The following is a 19507-nucleotide window of genomic DNA, read 5'->3' on the forward strand; positions in this document are numbered from 1 at the left end:
GTTCAAACATAGACAAAAAGAAGAGTCAGTCTTCTTGTGCTTATGTCGGCATTGTGCCTTTTGTATTTTATTCAGATGCAATTTCTGTGATTCATCGTCAATAAGAAGGTCAGAGGGATACAGTAAACCTGAAGTGAAGCATCCGAATCTATAACTAGTGTCACAGGAATGGTTCAAAAGAGTCAGTAAGAAGAGTCAATCTTCTTGTACTTAAGTCGGCATTGTGCCTTTTGTATTTAATTCCGATGCAATTTCTGTGTTTCATCGTCAATAAGAAGGTCTAAGGGGTACAGTAAATTTGAAGTGAAGCATCGGAATCTATAACTAGTGTCACAGGAATGGTTCAAAACATAGACAGTAGGAAGAGTCAGTCTTCATGTACTTAAGTCGGCATTGTGCCTTTTCTATTTAATTCCGATGCAATTTCTGTGATTCATCGTCAATAAGAAAGTCAGAGGGATACAGTAAACCTGAAGTGAAGCATCCGAATCTATAACTAGTGTCACAGGAATGGTTCAAAAGAGTCAGTAAGAAGAGTCAATCTTCTTGTACTTAAGTCGGCATTGTGCCTTTTGTATTTAATTCCGATGCAATTTCTGTGTTTCATCGTCAATAAGAAGGTCTAAGGGGTACAGTAAATTTGAAGTGAAGCATCGGAATCTATAACTAGTGTCACAGGAATGGTTCAAAACATAGACAGTAGGAAGAGTCAGTCTTGTTGTACTTAAGTCGGCATTGTGCCTTTTGTATTTAACTCCGATGCACTATCTGTGTTTCATCGTCAATGAGAAGATCCAAGGGATACAGTAAACCTGATGTGAAGCATCGGAATCTATAACTAGTGTCACAGGAATGGTTCAAGCATAGACTGTAAGAATAGTCAGTCTTCTTGTACTTAAGTCGGCATTGTGCCTTTTCTATTTAATTCCGATGCAATTTATGTGTTTCATCGTCAATAAGATGGTCCAAAGGATACAGCAAACCTGAAGTGAAGCATCGGAATCTATAACTATTGACACAGGAAAGGTTCAAATCATAGATAGTAAGAAGAGTCAGTCTTCTTGTACTTAAGTCGGCAATTTGCCTTCTGTATTTAATTCCGATGCAATTTCTGTTTTTCATCGTCCATAAGAAGGTCAGAGGGATACAGTAAACCTGAAGTGAAACATCGGAGTCTATAACTAGTGTCACAGGAATGGTTCAAATCATAGTCAGTAAGAAGAGTCAGTCTTCTTGTACTTAAGTCGGAATTGTGCCTTTTCTATTAAATTCCGATGCCATATAGGTGTTTCATCGTCAATAAGAAGGTCATAGGGATACAGCAAAACTCAAGTGAAGCATCTGAATCTATAACTAGTGTCACAGGAATGGTTCCAAACACAGTCAGTAAGAAGAGTCAGTCCTCTTGTACTTAAGTCGGCATAGTGCCTTTTCTATTTAATTCCGATGCAATTTCTGTGTTTCATCGTCAATAAGAAGGTCCAAGGGATACAGTAAACCTGAAGTGAATCATCGGATTCTATAACTAGTGTCACAGGAATGGTTCAAAACATAGTCTGCACGAAGAGTCAGTCTTCTTGTACTTAAGTCGGCATTGTGCCTTTTGTATTTAATTCCGATGCAATTTCTGTGTTTAATCGTAAATAAGAACGTCCAAGGGATACAGTAAACCTGAAGTGAAGCATCGCAATCTATAACTAGTGTCACAGGAATGGTTCAAAGCATAGACAAAAAGAAGAGTCAGTCTTCTTGTACTTAAGTCGGCATTGTGCCTTTTGTATTTAATTCCGATGCAATTTCTGTGTTTCATCGTCAATACGAAGGTCAGAGGGATACAGTAAACCTGAAGTGAAGCATCCGAATCTATAACTATTGTCACAGGAATGGTTCAAAACAGTCAGTAAGAAGAGTCAATCTTCTTGTACTTAAGTCGGCATTGTGCCTTTTGTATTTAATTCCGATGCAATTTCTGTGTTTCATCGTCAATAAGAAGGTCTAAGGGGTACAGTAAATTTGAAGTGAAGCATCAAAATCTATAACTAGTATCACAGGAATGGTTCAAAACATAGGCAGTAAGAAGAGTCAGTCTTCTTGTACTTAAGTCGGCATTGTACTTTTTGTATTTTAGTCCGATCCAATTTCTGTGTTTCATCGTCAAAAAGAAGGTCAGAGGGATACAGTAAACCTGAAGTGAAGCATCGGAATCTATAACTAGTGTCACAGGAATGGTTCAAAACATAGACAGTAGGAAGAGTCAGTCTTCTTGTACTTAAGTCGTCATTGTGCCTTTTGTATTTAACTCCGATGCACTATCTGTGTTTCATCGTCAATAAGAAGATCGAAGGGATACAGTAATCCGGAAGTGAAGCATCGGAATCTATATCTAGTGTCACAGGAATGGTTCCAAACATAGACAGTAGGAAGATTCAGTCTTCTTGTACTTAAGTCCGCATTGTGCCTTTTCTATTTAATTCCGATGCACTTTCTGCGTTTCATCGTCAATAAGGGGGTCCAAGGGATACAGTAAACCTGAAATGAAGATTCGGAATCTATAACTAAGGTCACAGGAATGTTTCAAATCATAGAGAGTAGGAAGAGTCTGTCTACATGTACTTACGTCTTCATTGTGCCTTTTGTATTTAATTCCGATCCAATTTCTGTGTTTCATCGTCAATAAGAAGGTCAGAGGGGTACAGTAAACATGAAGTGAAGCATCGGAATCTATGACTAGTGTCACAGGAATGGTTCAAAACATAGTCAGTAAGAAGAGTCAGTCTTCTTGTACTTATGTCGGCATTGTGCATTTTGTATTTAATTCCGATGCAATTTCTGTGTTTCAACGTCAATAAGAAGGTCAGAGGGATACAGTAAACCTGAAGTGAAGCATCGGAATCTATAACTAGTGTCACAGGAATGGTTCAAAACATAGTCAGTAAGACGAGTCTGTCTTCATGTACTTAAGTCGGCATTGTGCCGTTTGTATTTAATTCCGATGCAATATCTGTGTTTCATCGTCAATAAGAAGGTCGGAGGGATACAGTAAATCTGAAGTGAAGCATCGGAATCTATAACTAGCGTCACAGGAATGGTTCAAAACATAAACAGTAAGAAGAGTCAGTCTTCTTGTACTTAAGTCGGCATTGTACTTTTGTATTGAAGTCCGATCCAATTTCTGTGTTTCATCGTCAAAAAGAAGGTCAAAGGGGTACAGTAAACCTGAAGTGAAGCATCGGAATCTATAACTAGTTTCACAGGAATGGTTCAAGCATAGACTGTAAGAATAGTCAGTCTTCTTGTACTTAAGTCGGCATTGTGCCTTTTCTATTTAATTCCGATGCAATTTCTGTGTTTCATCGTCAATAAGATGGTCAAAAGGATACAGCAAACCTGAAGTGAAGCATCGGAATCTATAACTAGTGACACAGGAATGGTTCAAATCATAGATAGTAAGAAGAGTCAGTCTTCTTGTACTTAAGTCGGCAATTTGCCTTCTGTATTTAATTCCGATGCTATTTCTGTGTTTCATCGTCCATAAGAAGGTCAGAGGGATACAGTAAACCTGAAGTGAAACATCGGAGTCTATAACTAGTGTCACAGGAGTGGTTCAAATCATAGTCAGTAAGAAGAGTCAGTCTTCTTGTACTTAAGTCGGAATTGTGCCTTTTCTATTAAATTCCGATGCCATATCTGTGTTTCATCGTCAATAAGAAGGTCATAGGGATACAGCAAAACTCAAGTGAAGCAACGGAATCTATAACTAGTGTCACAGGAATGGTTCCAAACATAGTCAGTACGAAGAGTCAGTCTTCTTGTACTTAAGTCGGCATTGTGCCTTTTGTATTTAATTCCGATGCAATTTCTGTGTTTCATCGTCAATAAGAACGTCCAAGGGATACAGTAAACCTGAAGTGAAGCATCGGAATCTATAACTAGTGTCACAGGAATGGTTCAAAGCATAGACAAAAAGAAGAGTCATTCTTCTTGTACTTAAGTCGGCATTGTGCCTTTTGTATTTAATTCCGATGCAATTTCTGTGTTTCACCGTCAATAAGAATGTCAGAGGGATACAGTAAACCTGAAGTGAAGCATCCGAATCTATAACTAGTGTCACAGGAATGGTTCAAAACAGTCAGTAAGAAGAGTCAATCTTCTTGTACTTAAGTCGGCATCGTGCCTTTTTTATTTAATTCCGATGCAATTTCTGTGTTTCATCGTCAATAAGAAGGTCTAAGGGGTACAGTAAACCTGAAGTGAAGCATCGGAATCTATAACTAGTGTCACAGGAATGGTTCAAAACATAGACAGTATGAAGAGTCAGTCTTCTTGTACTTAAGTCGGCATTGTACTTTTTGTATTTAAGCCCGATCCAATTTCTGTGTTTCATCGTCAAAAAGAAGGTCAGAGGGATACAGTAAACCTGAAGTGAAGCATCGGAATCAATAACTAGTGTCACAGGAATGGTTCAAAACATAGACAGTAGGAAGAGTCAGTCTTGTTGTACTTAAGTCGGCATTGTGCCTTTTGTATTTAACTCCGATGCACTATCTGTGTTTCATCGTCAATAAGAAGATCCAAGGGATACATTAAACCGGAAGTGATGCATCAGAATCTATATCTAGTGTCACAGGAATGGTTCCAAACATAGACAGTAGGAAGATTCAGTCTTCTTGTACTTAAGTCCGCATTGTGCCTTTTCTATTTAATTCCGATGCACTTTCTGCGTTTCATCGTCAATAAGGGGGTCCAAGGGATACAGTAAACCTGAAATGAAGCATCGGAATCTATAACTAAGGTCACAGGAATGTTTCAAAACATAGACAGTAGGAAGAGTCAGTCTACATGTACTTACGTCGGCATTGTGCCTTTTGTATTTAATTCCGATGCAATTTCTGTGTTTCATCGTCAATAAGAAGGTCAGAGGGGTACAGTAAACATGAAGTGAAGCATCGGAATCTATGACTAGTGTCACAGGAATGGTTCAAATCATAGTCAGTAAGAAGAGTCAGTCTTCTTGTACTTAAGACGGCATTGTGCCTTTTCTATTTCATTCCGATGCAATATCTGTGTTTCATCGTCAATAAGAAGGTCAGAGGGATACAGTAAACCTGAAGTGAAGCATCGGAATCTATAACTAGCGTCACAGGAATGGTTCAAATCATAGTCAGTAAGACGAGTCAGTCTTCTTGTACTGAAGTCGGCATTGTGCTTTTTCTATTTAATTCCGTTGCAATTTCTGTGTTTCATCGTCAAAAAGAAGGTCAGAGGGATTCAGTAAACCTGAAGTGAAGCATCGGAATCTATAACTAGGGTCACAGGAATGGTTCAAAACATAGACAGTAGGAAGAGTAAGTCTTCATGTACTAAGTCGGCTTTGTGTCTTTTCTATTTAATTCCGATGCAATTTCTGTGTTTCATCGTCAATAAAAAGGTCAGAGGGATACAGTAAATCTGAAGTGAAGCATCGTAATCTGTAACTAGCGTCACAGGAATGGTTCAAAACATAGACAGTAAGAAGAGTCAGTCTTCTTGTACTTAAGTCGGCATTGTGCCTTTTCTATTTAATTCCGATGCAATTTATGTGTTTCATCGTCAATAAGATGGTCCAAAGGATACAGCAAACCTGAAGTGAAGCATCGGAATCTATAACTATTGACACAGGAAAGGTTCAAATCATAGATAGTAAGAAGAGTCAGTCTTCTTGTACTTAAGTCGGCAATTTGCCTTCTGTATTTAATTCCGATGCAATTTCTGTTTTTCATCGTCCATAAGAAGGTCAGAGGGATACAGTAAACCTGAAGTGAAACATCGGAGTCTATAACTAGTGTCACAGGAATGGTTCAAATCATAGTCAGTAAGAAGAGTCAGTCTTCTTGTACATAAGTCGGAATTGTGCCTTTTCTATTAAATTCCGATGCCATATAGGTGTTTCATCGTCAATAAGAAGGTCATAGGGATACAGCAAAACTCAAGTGAAGCATCTGAATCTATAACTAGTGTCACAGGAATGGTTCCAAACACAGTCAGTAAGAAGAGTCAGTCATCTTGTACTTAAGTCGGCATAGTGCCTTTTCTATTTAATTCCGATGCAATTTCTGTGTTTCATCGTCAATAAGAAGGTCCAAGGGATACAGTAAACCTGAAGTGAATCATCGGATTCTATAACTAGTGTCACAGGAATGGTTCAAAACATAGTCTGCACGAAGAGTCAGTCTTCTTGTACTTAAGTCGGCATTGTGCCTTTTGTATTTAATTCCGATGCAATTTCTGTGTTTAATCGTAAATAAGAACGTCCAAGGGATACAGTAAACCTGAAGTGAAGCATCGCAATCTATAACTAGTGTCACAGGAATGGTTCAAAGCATAGACAAAAAGAAGAGTCAGTCTTCTTGTACTTAAGTCGGCATTGTGCCTTTTGTATTTAATTCCGATGCAATATCTGTGTTTCATCGTCAATAAGAAGTTCAGAGGGATACAGTAAACCTGAAGTGAAGCATCGGAATCTATAACTAGCGTCACAGGAATGGTTCAAATCATAGTCAGTAAGACGAGTCAGTCTTCTTGTACTGAAGTCGGCATTGTGCTTTTTCTATTTAATTCCGTTGCAATTTCTGTGTTTCATCGTCAAAAAGAAGGTCAGAGGGATTCAGTAAACCTGAAGTGAAGCATCGGAATCTATAACTAGGGTCACAGGAATGGTTCAAAACATAGACAGTAGGAAGAGTAAGTCTTCATGTACTAAGTCGGCTTTGTGTCTTTTCTATTTAATTCCGATGCAATTTCTGTGTTTCATCGTCAATAAAAAGGTCAGAGGGATACAGTAAATCTGAAGTGAAGCATCGTAATCTGTAACTAGCGTCACAGGAATGGTTCAAAACATAGACAGTAAGAAGAGTCAGTCTTCTTGTACTTAAGTCGGCATTGTGCCTTTTCTATTTAATTCCGATGCAATTTATGTGTTTCATCGTCAATAAGATGGTCCAAAGGATACAGCAAACTTGAAGTGAAGCATCGGAATCTATAACTATTGACACAGGAAAGGTTCAAATCATAGATAGTAAGAAGAGTCAGTCTTCTTGTACTTAAGTCGGCAATTTGCCTTCTGTATTTAATTCCGATGCAATTTCTGTTTTTCATCGTCCATAAGAAGGTCAGAGGGATACAGTAAACCTGAAGTGAAACATCGGAGTCTATAACTAGTGTCACAGGAATGGTTCAAATCATAGTCAGTAAGAAGAGTCAGTCTTCTTGTACTTAAGTCGGAATTGTGCCTTTTCTATTAAATTCCGATGCCATATAGGTGTTTCATCGTCAATAAGAAGGTCATAGGGATACAGCAAAACTCAAGTGAAGCATCTGAATCTATAACTAGTGTCACAGGAATGGTTCCAAACACAGTCAGTAAGACGAGTCAGTCCTCTTGTACTTAAGTCGGCATAGTGCCTTTTCTATTTAATTCCGATGCAATTTCTGTGTTTCATCGTCAATAAGAAGGTCCAAGGGATACAGTAAACCTGAAGTGAATCATCGGATTCTATAACTAGTGTCACAGGAATGGTTCAAAACATAGTCTGCACGAAGAGTCAGTCTTCTTGTACTTAAGTCGGCATTGTGCCTTTTGTATTTAATTCCGATGCAATTTCTGTGTTTAATCGTAAATAAGAACGTCCAAGGGATACAGTAAACCTGAAGTGAAGCATCGCAATCTATAACTAGTGTCACAGGAATGGTTCAAAGCATAGACAAAAAGAAGAGTCAGTCTTCTTGTACTTAAGTCGGCATTGTGCCTTTTGTATTTAATTCCGATGCAATTTCTGTGTTTCATCGTCAATACGAAGGTCAGAGGGATACAGTAAACCTGAAGTGAAGCATCCGAATCTATAACTATTGTCACAGGAATGGTTCAAAACAGTCAGTAAGAAGAGTCAATCTTCTTGTACTTAAGTCGGCATTGTGCCTTTTGTATTTAATTCCGATGCAATTTCTGTGTTTCATCGTCAATAAGAAGGTCTAAGGGGTACAGTAAATTTGAAGTGAAGCATCAAAATCTATAACTAGTATCACAGGAATGGTTCAAAACATAGGCAGTAAGAAGAGTCAGTCTTCTTGTACTTAAGTCGGCATTGTACTTTTTGTATTTTAGTCCGATCCAATTTCTGTGTTTCATCGTCAAAAAGAAGGTCAGAGGGATACAGTAAACCTGAAGTGAAGCATCGGAATCTATAACTAGTGTCACAGGAATGGTTCAAAACATAGACAGTAGGAAGAGTCAGTCTTCTTGTACTTAAGTCGTCATTGTGCCTTTTGTATTTAACTCCGATGCACTATCTGTGTTTCATCGTCAATAAGAAGATCGAAGGGATACAGTAATCCGGAAGTGAAGCATCGGAATCTATATCTAGTGTCACAGGAATGGTTCCAAACACAGACAGTAGGAAGATTCAGTCTTCTTGTACTTAAGTCCGCATTGTGCCTTTTCTATTTAATTCCGATGCACTTTCTGCGTTTCATCGTCAATAAGGGGGTCCAAGGGATACAGTAAACCTGAAATGAAGATTCGGAATCTAAAACTAAGGTCACAGGAATATTTCAAAACATAGAGAGTAGGAAGAGTCTGTCTACATGTACTTACGTCTTCATTGTGCCTTTTGTATTTAATTCCGATCCAATTTCTGTGTTTCTTCGTCAATAAGAAGGTCAGAGGGGTACAGTAAACATGAAGTGAAGCATCGGAATCTATGACTAGTGTCACAGGAATGGTTCAAAACATAGTCAGTAAGAAGAGTCAGTCTTCTTCTACTTATGTCGGCATTGTGCATTTTGTATTTAATTCCGATGCAATTTCTGTGTTTCAACGTCAATAAGAAGGTCAGAGGGATACAGTAAACCTGAAGTGAAGCATCGGAATCTATAACTACTGTCACAGGAATGGTTCAAAACATAGTCAGTAAGACGAGTCTGTCTTCATGTACTTAAGTCGGCATTGTGCCGTTTGTATTTAATTCCGATGCAATATCTGTGTTTCATCGTCAATAAGAAGGTCGGAGGGATACAGTAAATCTGAAGTGAAGCATCGGAATCTATAACTAGCGTCACAAGAATGGTTCAAAACATAAACAGTAAGAAGAGTCAGTCTTCTTGTACTTAAGTCGGCATTGTACCTTTTGTATTGAAGTCCGATCCAATTTCTGTGTTTCATCGTCAAAAAGAAGGTCAGAGGGATACAGTAAACCTGAAGTGAAGCATCGGAATCTATAACTAGTTTCACAGGAATGGTTCAAGCATAGACTGTAAGAATAGTCAGTCTTCTTGTACTTAAGTCGGCATTGTGCCTTTTCTATTTAATTCCGATGCAATTTCTGTGTTTCATCGTCAATAAGATGGTCAAAAGGATACAGCAAACCTGAAGTGAAGCATCGGAATCTATAACTAGTGACACAGGAATGGTTCAAATCATAGATAGTAAGAAGAGTCAGTCTTCTTGTACTTAAGTCGGCAATATGCCTATTGTATTTAATTCCGATGCTATTTCTGTGTTTCATCGTCCATAAGAAGGTCAGAGGGATACAGTAAACCTGAAGTGAAACATCGGATTCTATAACTAGTGTCACAGGAATGGTTCAAATCATAGTCAGTAAGAAGAGTCAGTCTTCTTGTACTTAAGTCGGAATTGTGCCTTTTCTATTAAATGTCGATGCCATATCTGTGTTTCATCGTCAATAAGAAGGTCATAGGGATACAGCAAAACTCAAGTGAAGCATCGGAATCTATAACTAGTGTCACAGGAATGGTTCCAAACATAGTCAGTACGAAGAGTCAGTCTTCTTGTACTTAAGTCGGCATTGTGCCTTTTGTATTTAATTCCGATGCAATTTCTGTGTTTCACCGTCAATAAGAAGGTCAGAGGGATACAGTAAACCTGAAGTGAAGCATCCGAATCTATAACTAGTGTCACAGGAATGGTTCAAAACAGTCAGTAATAAGAGTCAATCTTCTTGTACTTAAGTCGGCATCGTGCCTTTTTTATTTAATTCCGATGCAATTTCTGTGTTTCATCGTCAATAAGAAGGTCTAAGGGGTACAGTAAACCTGAAGTGAAGCATCGGAATCTATAACTAGTGTCACAGGAATGGTTCAAAACATAGACAGTATGAAGAGTCAGTCTTCTTGTACTTAAGTCGGCATTGTACTTTTTGTATTTAAGCCCGATCCAATTTCTGTGTTTCATCGTCAAAAAGAAGGTCAGAGGGATACAGTAAACCTGAAGTGAAGCATCGGAATCAATAACTAGTGTCACAGGAATGGTTCAAAACATAGACAGTAGGAAGAGTCAGTCTTGTTGTACTTAAGTCGGCATTGTGCCTTTTGTATTTAACTCCGATGCACTATCTGTGTTTCATCGTCAATAAGAAGATCCAAGGGATACATTAAACCGGAAGTGATGCATCAGAATCTATATCTAGTGTCACAGTAATGGTTCCAAACATAGACAGTAGGAAGATTCAGTCTTCTTGTACTTAAGTCCGCATTGTGCCTTTTCTATTTAATTCCGATGCACTTTCTGCGTTTCATCGTCAATAAGGGGGTCCAAGGGATACAGTAAACCTGAAATGAAGCATCGGAATCTATAACTAAGGTCACAGGAATGTTTCAAAACATAGACAGTAGGAAGAGTCAGTCTACATGTACTTTCGTCGGCATTGTGCCTTTTGTATTTAATTCCGATGCAATTTCTGTGTTTCATCGTCAATAAGAAGGTCAGAGGGGTACAGTAAACATGATGTGAAGCATCGGAATCTATGACTAGTGTCACAGGAATGGTTCAAATCATAGTCAGCAAGAAGAGTCAGTCTTCTTGTACTTAAGACGGCATTGTGCATTTTCTATTTCATTCCGATGCAATATCTGTGTTTCATCGTCAATAAGAAGGTCAGAGGGATACAGTAAACCTGAAGTGAAGCATCGGAATCTATAACTAGCGTCACAGGAATGGTTCAAATCATAGTCATTAAGACGAGTCAGTCTTCTTGTACTGAAGTCGGCATTGTGCTTTTTCTATTTAATTCCGTTGCAATTTCTGTGTTTCATCGTCAAAAAGAAGGTCAGAGGGATTCAGTAAACCTGAAGTGAAGCATCGGAATCTATAACTAGGGTCACAGGAATGGTTCAAAACATAGACAGTAGGAAGAGTAAGTCTTCATGTACTAAGTCGGCTTTGTGTCTTTTCTATTTAATTCCGATGCAATTTCTGTGTTTCATCGTCAATAAAAAGGTCAGAGGGATACAGTAAATCTGAAGTGAAGCATCGTAATCTGTAACTAGCGTCACAGGAATGGTTCAAAACATAGACAGTAAGAAGAGTCAGTCTTCTTGTACTTAAGTCGGCATTGTGCCTTTTCTATTTAATTCCGATGCAATTTATGTGTTTCATCGTCAATAAGATGGTCCAAAGGATACAGCAAACCTGAAGTGAAGCATCGGAATCTATAACTATTGACACAGGAAAGGTTCAAATCATAGATAGTAAGAAGAGTCAGTCTTCTTGTACTTAAGTCGGCAATTTGCCTTCTGTATTTAATTCCGACGCAATTTCTGTTTTTCATCGTCCATAAGAAGGTCAGAGGGATACAGTAAACCTGAAGTGAAACATCGGAGTCTATAACTAGTGTCACAGGAATGGTTCAAATCATAGTCAGTAAGAAGAGTCAGTCTTCTTGTACTTAAGTCGAAATTGTGCCTTTTCTATTAAATTCCGATGCCATTTAGGTGTTTCATCGTCAATAAGAAGGTCATAGGGATACAGCAAAACTCAAGTGAAGCATCTGAATCTATAACTAGTGTCACAGGAATGGTTCCAAACACAGTCAGTAAGAAGAGTCAGTCCTCTTGTACTTAAGTCGGCATAGTGCCTTTTCTATTTAATTCCGATGCAATTTCTGTGTTTCATCGTCAATAAGAAGGTCCAAGGGATACAGTAAACCTGAAGTGAATCATCGGATTCTATAACTAGTGTCACAGGAATGGTTCAAAACATAGTCTGCACGAAGAGTCAGTCTTCTTGTACTTAAGTCGGCATTGTGCCTTTTGTATTTAATTCCGATGCAATTTCTGTGTTTAATCGTAAATAAGAACTTCCAAGGGATACAGTAAACCTGAAGTGAAGCATCGCAATCTATAACTAGTGTCACAGGAATGGTTCAAAGCATAGACAAAAAGAAGAGTCAGTCTTCTTGTACTTAAGTCGGCATTGTGCCTTTTGTATTTAATTCCGATGCAATTTCTGTGTTTCATCGTCAATACGAAGGTCAGAGGGATACAGTAAACCTGAAGTGAAGCATCCGAATCTATAACTATTGTCACAGGAATGGTTCAAAACAGTCAGTAAGAAGAGTCAATCTTCTTGTACTTAAGTCGGCATTGTGCCTTTTGTATTTAATTCCGATGCAATTTCTGTGTTTCATCGTCAATAAGAAGGTCTAAGGGGTACAGTAAATTTGAAGTGAAGCATCAAAATCTGTAACTAGTATCACAGGAATGGTTCAAAACATAGGCAGTAAGAAGAGTCAGTCTTCTTGTACTTAAGTCGGCATTGTACTTTTTGTATTTTAGTCCGATCCAATTTCTGTGTTTCATCGTCAAAAAGAAGGTCAGAGGGATACAGTAAACCTGAAGTGAAGCATCGGAATCTATAACTAGTGTCACAGGAATGGTTCAAAACATAGACAGTAGGAAGAGTCAGTCTTCTTGTACTTAAGTCGTCATTGTGCCTTTTGTATTTAACTCCGATGCACTATCTGTGTTTCATCGTCAATAAGAAGATCGAAGGGATACAGTAATCCGGAAGTGAAGCATCGGAATCTATATCTAGTGTCACAGGAATGGTTCCAAACATAGACAGTAGGAAGATTCAGTCTTCTTGTACTTAAGTCCGCATTGTGCCTTTTCTATTTAATTCCGATGCACTTTCTGCGTTTCATCGTCAATAAGGGGGTCCAAGGGATACAGTAGACCTGAAATGAAGATTCGGAATCTATAACTAAGGTCACAGGAATGTTTCAAAACATAGAGAGTAGGAAGAGTCTGTCTACATGTACTTACGTCTTCATTGTGCCTTTTGTATTTAATTCCGATCCAATTTCTGTGTTTCATCGTCAATAAGAAGGTCAGAGGGGTACAGTAAACATGAAGTGAAGCATCGGAATCTATGACTAGTGTCACAGGAATGGTTCAAAACATAGACAGTAAGAAGAGTCAGTCTTCTTCTACTTATGTCGGCATTGTGCATTTTGTATTTAATTCCGATGCAATTTCTGTGTTTCAACGTCAGTAAGAAGGTCAGAGGGATACAGTAAACCTGAAGTGAAGCATCGGAATCTATAACTAGTGTCACAGGAATGGTTCAAAACATAGTCAGTAAGACGAGTCTGTCTTCATGTACTTAAGTCGGCATTGTGCCGTTTGTATTTAATTCCGATGCAATATCTGTGTTTCATCGTCAATAAGAAGGTCGGAGGGATACAGTAAATCTGAAGTGAAGCATCGGAATCTATAACTAGCGTCACAGGAATGGTTCAAAACATAAACAGTAAGAAGAGTCAGTCTTCTTGTACTTAAGTCGGCATTGTACCTTTTGTATTGAAGTCCGATCCAATTTCTGTGTTTCATCGTCAAAAAGAAGGTCAGAGGGATACAGTAAATCTGAAGTGAAGCATCGGAATCTATAACTAGTTTCACAGGAATGGTTCAAGCATAGACTGTAAGAATAGTCAGTCTTCTTGTACTTAAGTCGGCATTGTGCCTTTTCTATTTAATTCCGATGCAATTTCTGTGTTTCATCGTCAATAAGACGGTCAAAAGGATACAGCAAACCTGAAGTGAAGCATCGGAATCTATAACTAGTGACACAGGAATGGTTCAAATCATAGATAGTAAGAAGAGTCAGTCTTCTTGTACTTAAGTCGGCAATTTGCCTTCTGTATTTAATTCCGATGCTATTTCTGTGTTTCATCGTCCATAAGAAGGTCAGAGGGATACAGTAAACCTGAAGTGAAACATCGGAGTCTATAACTAGTGTCACAGGAATGGTTCAAATCATAGTCAGTAAGAAGAGTCAGTCTTCTTGTACTTAAGTCGGAATTGTGCCTTTTCTATTAAATTCCGATGCCATATCTGTGTTTCATCGTCAATAAGAAGGTCATAGGGATACAGCAAAACTCAAGTGAAGCATCGGAATCTATAACTAGTGTCACAGGAATGGTTCCAAACATAGTCAGTACGAAGAGTCAGTCTTCTTGTACTTAAGTCGGCATTGTGCCTTTTGTATTTAATTCCGATGCAATTTCTGTGTTTCACCGTCAATAAGAAGGTCAGAGAGATACAGTAAACCTGAAGTGAAGCATCCGAATCTATAACTAGTGTCACAGGAATGGTTCAAAACAGTCAGTAAGAAGAGTCAATCTTCTTGTACTTAAGTCGGCATCGTGCCTTTTTTATTTAATTCCGATGCAATTTCTGTGTTTCATCGTCAATAAGAAGGTCTAAGGGGTACAGTAAACCTGAAGTGAAGCATCGGAATCTATAACTAGTGTCACAGGAATGGTTCAAAACATAGACAGTATGAAGAGTCAGTCTTCTTGTACTTAAATCGGCATTGTACTTTTTGTATTTAAGCCCGATCCAATTTCTGTGTTTCATCGTCAAAAAGAAGGTCAGAGGGATACAGTAAACCTGAAGTGAAGCATCGGAATCAATAACTAGTGTCACAGGAATGGTTCAAAACATAGACAGTAGGAAGAGTCAGTCTTGTTGTACTTAAGTCGGCATTGTGCCTTTTGTATTTAACTCCGATGCACTATCTGTGTTTCATCGTCAATAAGAAGATCCAAGGGATACATTAAACCGGAAGTGATGCATCAGAATCTATATCTAGTGTCACAGGAATGGTTCCAAACATAGACAGTAGGAAGATTCAGTCTTCTTGTACTTAAGTCCGCATTGTGCCTTTTCTATTTAATTCCGATGCACTTTCTGCGTTTCATCGTCAATAAGGGGGTCCAAGGGATACAGTAAACCTGAAATGAAGCATCGGAATCTATAACTAAGGTCACAGGAATGTTTCAAAACATAGACAGTAGGAAGAGTCAGTCTACATGTACTTACGTCGGCATTGTGCCTTTTGTATTTAATTCCGATGCAATTTCTGTGTTTCATCGTCAATAAGAAGGTCAGAGGGGTACAGTAAACATGAAGTGAAGCATCGGAATCTATGACTAGTGTCACAGGAATGGTTCAAAACATAGTCAGTAAGAAGAGTCAGTCTTCTTGTACTTATGTCGGCATTGTGCATTTTGTATTTAATTCCGATGCAATTTCTGTGTTTCATCGTCAATAAGAAGGTCCAAGGGATTCAGTAAACCTGAAGTGAAGCAGCGGAATCTATAACTAGTGTCACAGGAATGGTTCAAATCATAGTCAGTAAGAAGAGTCAGTCTTCTTGTACTTAAGACGGCATTGTGCCTTTTCTATTTCATTCCGATGCAATATCTGTGTTTCATCGTCAATAAGAAGGTCAGAGGGATACAGTAAACCTGAAGTGAAGCATCGGAATCTATAACTAGCGTCACAGGAATGGTTCAAATCATAGTCAGTAAGACGAGTCAGTCTTCTTGTACTGAAGTCGGCATTGTGCTTTTTCTATTTAATTCCGTTGCAATTTCAGTGTTTCATCGTCAATAAGAAGGTCAGAGGGATACAGTAAACCTGAAGTGTAGCACCGGAATCTGTAACTTGCGTCACAGGAATGGTTCAAAACATAGACGGTAAGATGAGTCAGTCTTCTTGTACTTAAGTCGGCATTGTGCATTTTCTATTTATTTCCGATGCAATTTCTGTGTTTCATCGTCCATAAGAAGGTCAGAGGAATACAGTAAACCTGAAGTGAAGCATCCGAATCTATAACAAGTGTCACAGGAATGGTTCAAACAGTCAGTAAGAAGAGTCAGTCTTCGTGTACTTAAGTCGGCATTGTGCCTTTTGTATTTAATTCCGATGCAATTTCTGTGTTTCATCGTCAATATGAAGGTCCAAGGGATACAGTAAATCTGAAGTGTAGCATCGGAATCTATAACTAGTGTCACAGGAATGGTTCAAAACATAAACATTAAGAAGAGTCAGTCTTCTTGTACTTAAGTCGGCATTGTACATTTTGTATTTAAGTCCGATCCAATTTCTGTGTTTCATCGTCAAAAAGAAGGTCAGAGGGATTCAGTAAACCTGAAGTGAAGCATCGGAATCTATAACTAGGGTCACAGGAATGGTTCAAAACATAGACAGTAGGAAGAGTAAGTCTCCATGTACTAAGTCGGCTTTGTGTCTTTTCTATTAAATTCCGATGCAATTTCTGTGTTTCATCGTCAATAAAAAGGTCAGAGGGATACAGTAAATCTGAAGTGAAGCATCGTAATCTGTAACTAGCGTCACAGGAATGGTTCAAAACATAGACAGTAAGAAGAGTCAGTCTTCTTGTACTTAAGTTGGCATTGTGCCTTTTCTATCTATTTCCGATGGAATTTCTGTGTTTCATCGTCAATAAGAAGGTCCAAGGGATACAGTAAACCTGAAGTGAATCATCGGAATCTATAACTAGTGTCACAGGAATGGTTCAAACATAGTCAGTACGAAGAGTCAGTCTTCTTGTACATAAGTCGGCAATGTGCCTTTTGTATTTAATTCCGATGCAATTCCTGTGATTCATCGTCAATAAGAAGGTCAGAGGGATACTGTAAACCTGAAGTGAAGCATCGGAATCTATAACTAGTGTCACAGGAATGGTTCAAATCAGAGACAGTAAGAAGAGTCGGTCTTCTTGTACATACGTCAGCATTGTGTCTTTTGTATTTAATTAAGATGCAATTTCTGTTTTTCATCGTCAATAAGAAGGTCAGAGGGATACAGTAAACCTGAAGTGAAGCATCGGAATCTATAACTAGTGTCACAGGAATGGTTCAAAACAGACAGTAAGAAGAGTCAGTCTTCTTGTACTTAAGTCGGCATTGTGCTTTTTTATTTAATTCCGATGCAATTTCTGTGTTTCATTGTCAAAAAGAACGTCCAAGGGATATATTAAACCTGAAGTGAAGCATCATAATCTATAACTAGTGTCACAGGAATGGTTCAAAACTTAGACAGCAGGAAGAGTCAGTCTTCTTGTAATTAAGTCGGCATTGTGCTTTTTCTATTTAATTGCGATGCAATTTCTGTGTTTCATCGTCAATAAGAAGGTCAGAGGGATACAGTAAACCTGAAGTGAAGCATCGGAACTTGTAACTAGCGTCACAGGAATGGTTCAAAGCATAGACTGTAAGAATAGTCAGTCTTCTTGTAATTAAGTCGGCATTGTGCCTTTTCTATTTAATTCCGATGCAATTTCTGTGTTTCATCGTCAATAAGATGGTCCAAGGGATACAGTAAACCTGAAGTGAAGCATCGGAATCTATAACTAATGACACAGGAATGGTTCAAATCATAGACAGTAAGAAGAGTCAATCTTCTTGTACTTAAGTCGGCATTGTGCCTTTTACTATTAAATTCCGATGCTATATCTGTGTTTCATCGTCAATAAGAAGGTCAGAGGGATACAGTAAAACTCAAGTGAAGCATCGGAATCTATATCTAGTGTCACAGGAATGGTCCCAAACATAGTCAGTACGAAGAGTCAGTCTTCTTGTACTTAAGTCGGCATTGTGCCTTTTCTATTTAATTCGGATGCAATTTCTGTGTTTCATCGTCAATAAGAAGGTCCAAGGGATACAGTAAACCTGAAGTGAATCATCAGAATCTATAACTAGTGTCACAGGAATGGTTCAAAACATAGTCTGTACGAAGAGTCAGCCTTCTTGTACTAAAGTCGGCATTGTGCCTTTTGTATTTAATTCCGATGCAATTTCTGTGTTTCATCGTCAATAAGAACGTCCAAGGGATACAGTAAACCTGAAGTGAAGCATTGGAATCTATAACTAGTGACACAGGAATGGTTCAAAGCATAGACAAAAAGAACAGTCAGTCTTCTTTTACTTAAGTCGGCATTGTGCCTATTGTATTTAATTCCGATGAAATTTCTGTGTTTCATCGTCAATAAGAAGGTCAGAGGGATACAGTAAACCTGAAGTGAAGCATCCGAATTTATAACTAGTGTCACAGGAATGGTTCAAAACAGTCAGTAAGAAGAGTCAGTCTTCTTGTACTTAAGTCGGCATTGTGCCTCTTGTATTTAATTCCGATGCAATTTCTGTGTTTCATCGTCAATCAGAAGGTCTAAGGGATATTGTAAATTTGAAGTGAAGCATCGGAATCTATAACTAGTGTCACAGGAATGGTTCAAAACATAGACAGTAAGAAGAGTCAATCTTCTTGAACTTAAGTCGGCATTGTACCTTTTGTATTTAAGTCCGATCCAATTTCTGTGTTTCATCGTCAAAAAGAAGGTCAGAGGGATACAGTAAACCTGAAGTGAAGCATCCTAATCTATAACTAGTGTCACAGGAATGGTTCAAAACATAGACAGTAGGAAGAGTCAGTCTTGTTGTACTTAAGTCGGCATTGTGCCATTTGTATTTAACTCCGATCTAGGTAATCAATAACAAGGTCAGAGGGAAACAGTAAACCTGAGGTGAAGCATCGGAATCTATAACTACTATCACAGGAATGGTTCAAATATAGTCAGAAAGAAGAGTCAGTCTTCTTGTACTTAGGTCGGCATTGTGCCTTCTCTATTTAATTCCGATGCAATTTCAGTGTATCATCGTCAATAAGAAGGTCAGAGGGACACAGTAAACCTGAAGTGAAGCATCGGAATCTATAACTAGCGTCACAGGAATGGTTTAAATCATAGTCAGCAAGAAGAGTCAGTATTCTTGTACTTAAGTCGGCATTGTGCTTTTTTACTTAATTCCGTTGCAATTTCAGTGTTTCATCGTCAATAAGAAGGTCAGAGGGATACAGTAAACCTGAAGTGAAGCACCGGAATCTATAACTTGCGTCACAGGAATGGTTCAAAACGTAGACGGTAAGATGAGTCAGTCTTCTTGTACTTAAGTCGGCATTGTGCATTTTCTATTTAATTCCGATGCTATTTCTGTGTTTCATCGTCAATAAGAAGGTCAGAGGGATACAGTAAACCTGAAGCGAAGCATCGGAATCTATATCTAGTGTCACAGGAATGGTTCAAAACATAGACAGTAAGGAGAGTCAGTCTTCTTGTACTTAAGTCGGCATTGTTCCTTATGTATTTAATTCCGATGCAATATCTGTGTTTCAACGTCAATAAGAAGGTCAGAGGGGTACAGTAAACCTGAAGTGAAGCATCGGAATCTATAACTAGTGTCACAGGACGGTTCAAAACAGTCAGTAAGAAGAGTCAGTCTTCTTGTACTTAAGTTGCCATTGTCCCTTTTGTATTTAATTCCGATGCAATTTCTGTGTTTCATCGTCAATAAGAAGGTCAGAGGGATAC

This window comes from Schistocerca serialis, unplaced genomic scaffold, assembly GCF_023864345.2.
Source record: "Schistocerca serialis cubense isolate TAMUIC-IGC-003099 unplaced genomic scaffold, iqSchSeri2.2 HiC_scaffold_1417, whole genome shotgun sequence".
In the NCBI taxonomy this organism is placed as follows: domain Eukaryota; kingdom Metazoa; phylum Arthropoda; class Insecta; order Orthoptera; family Acrididae; genus Schistocerca; species Schistocerca serialis.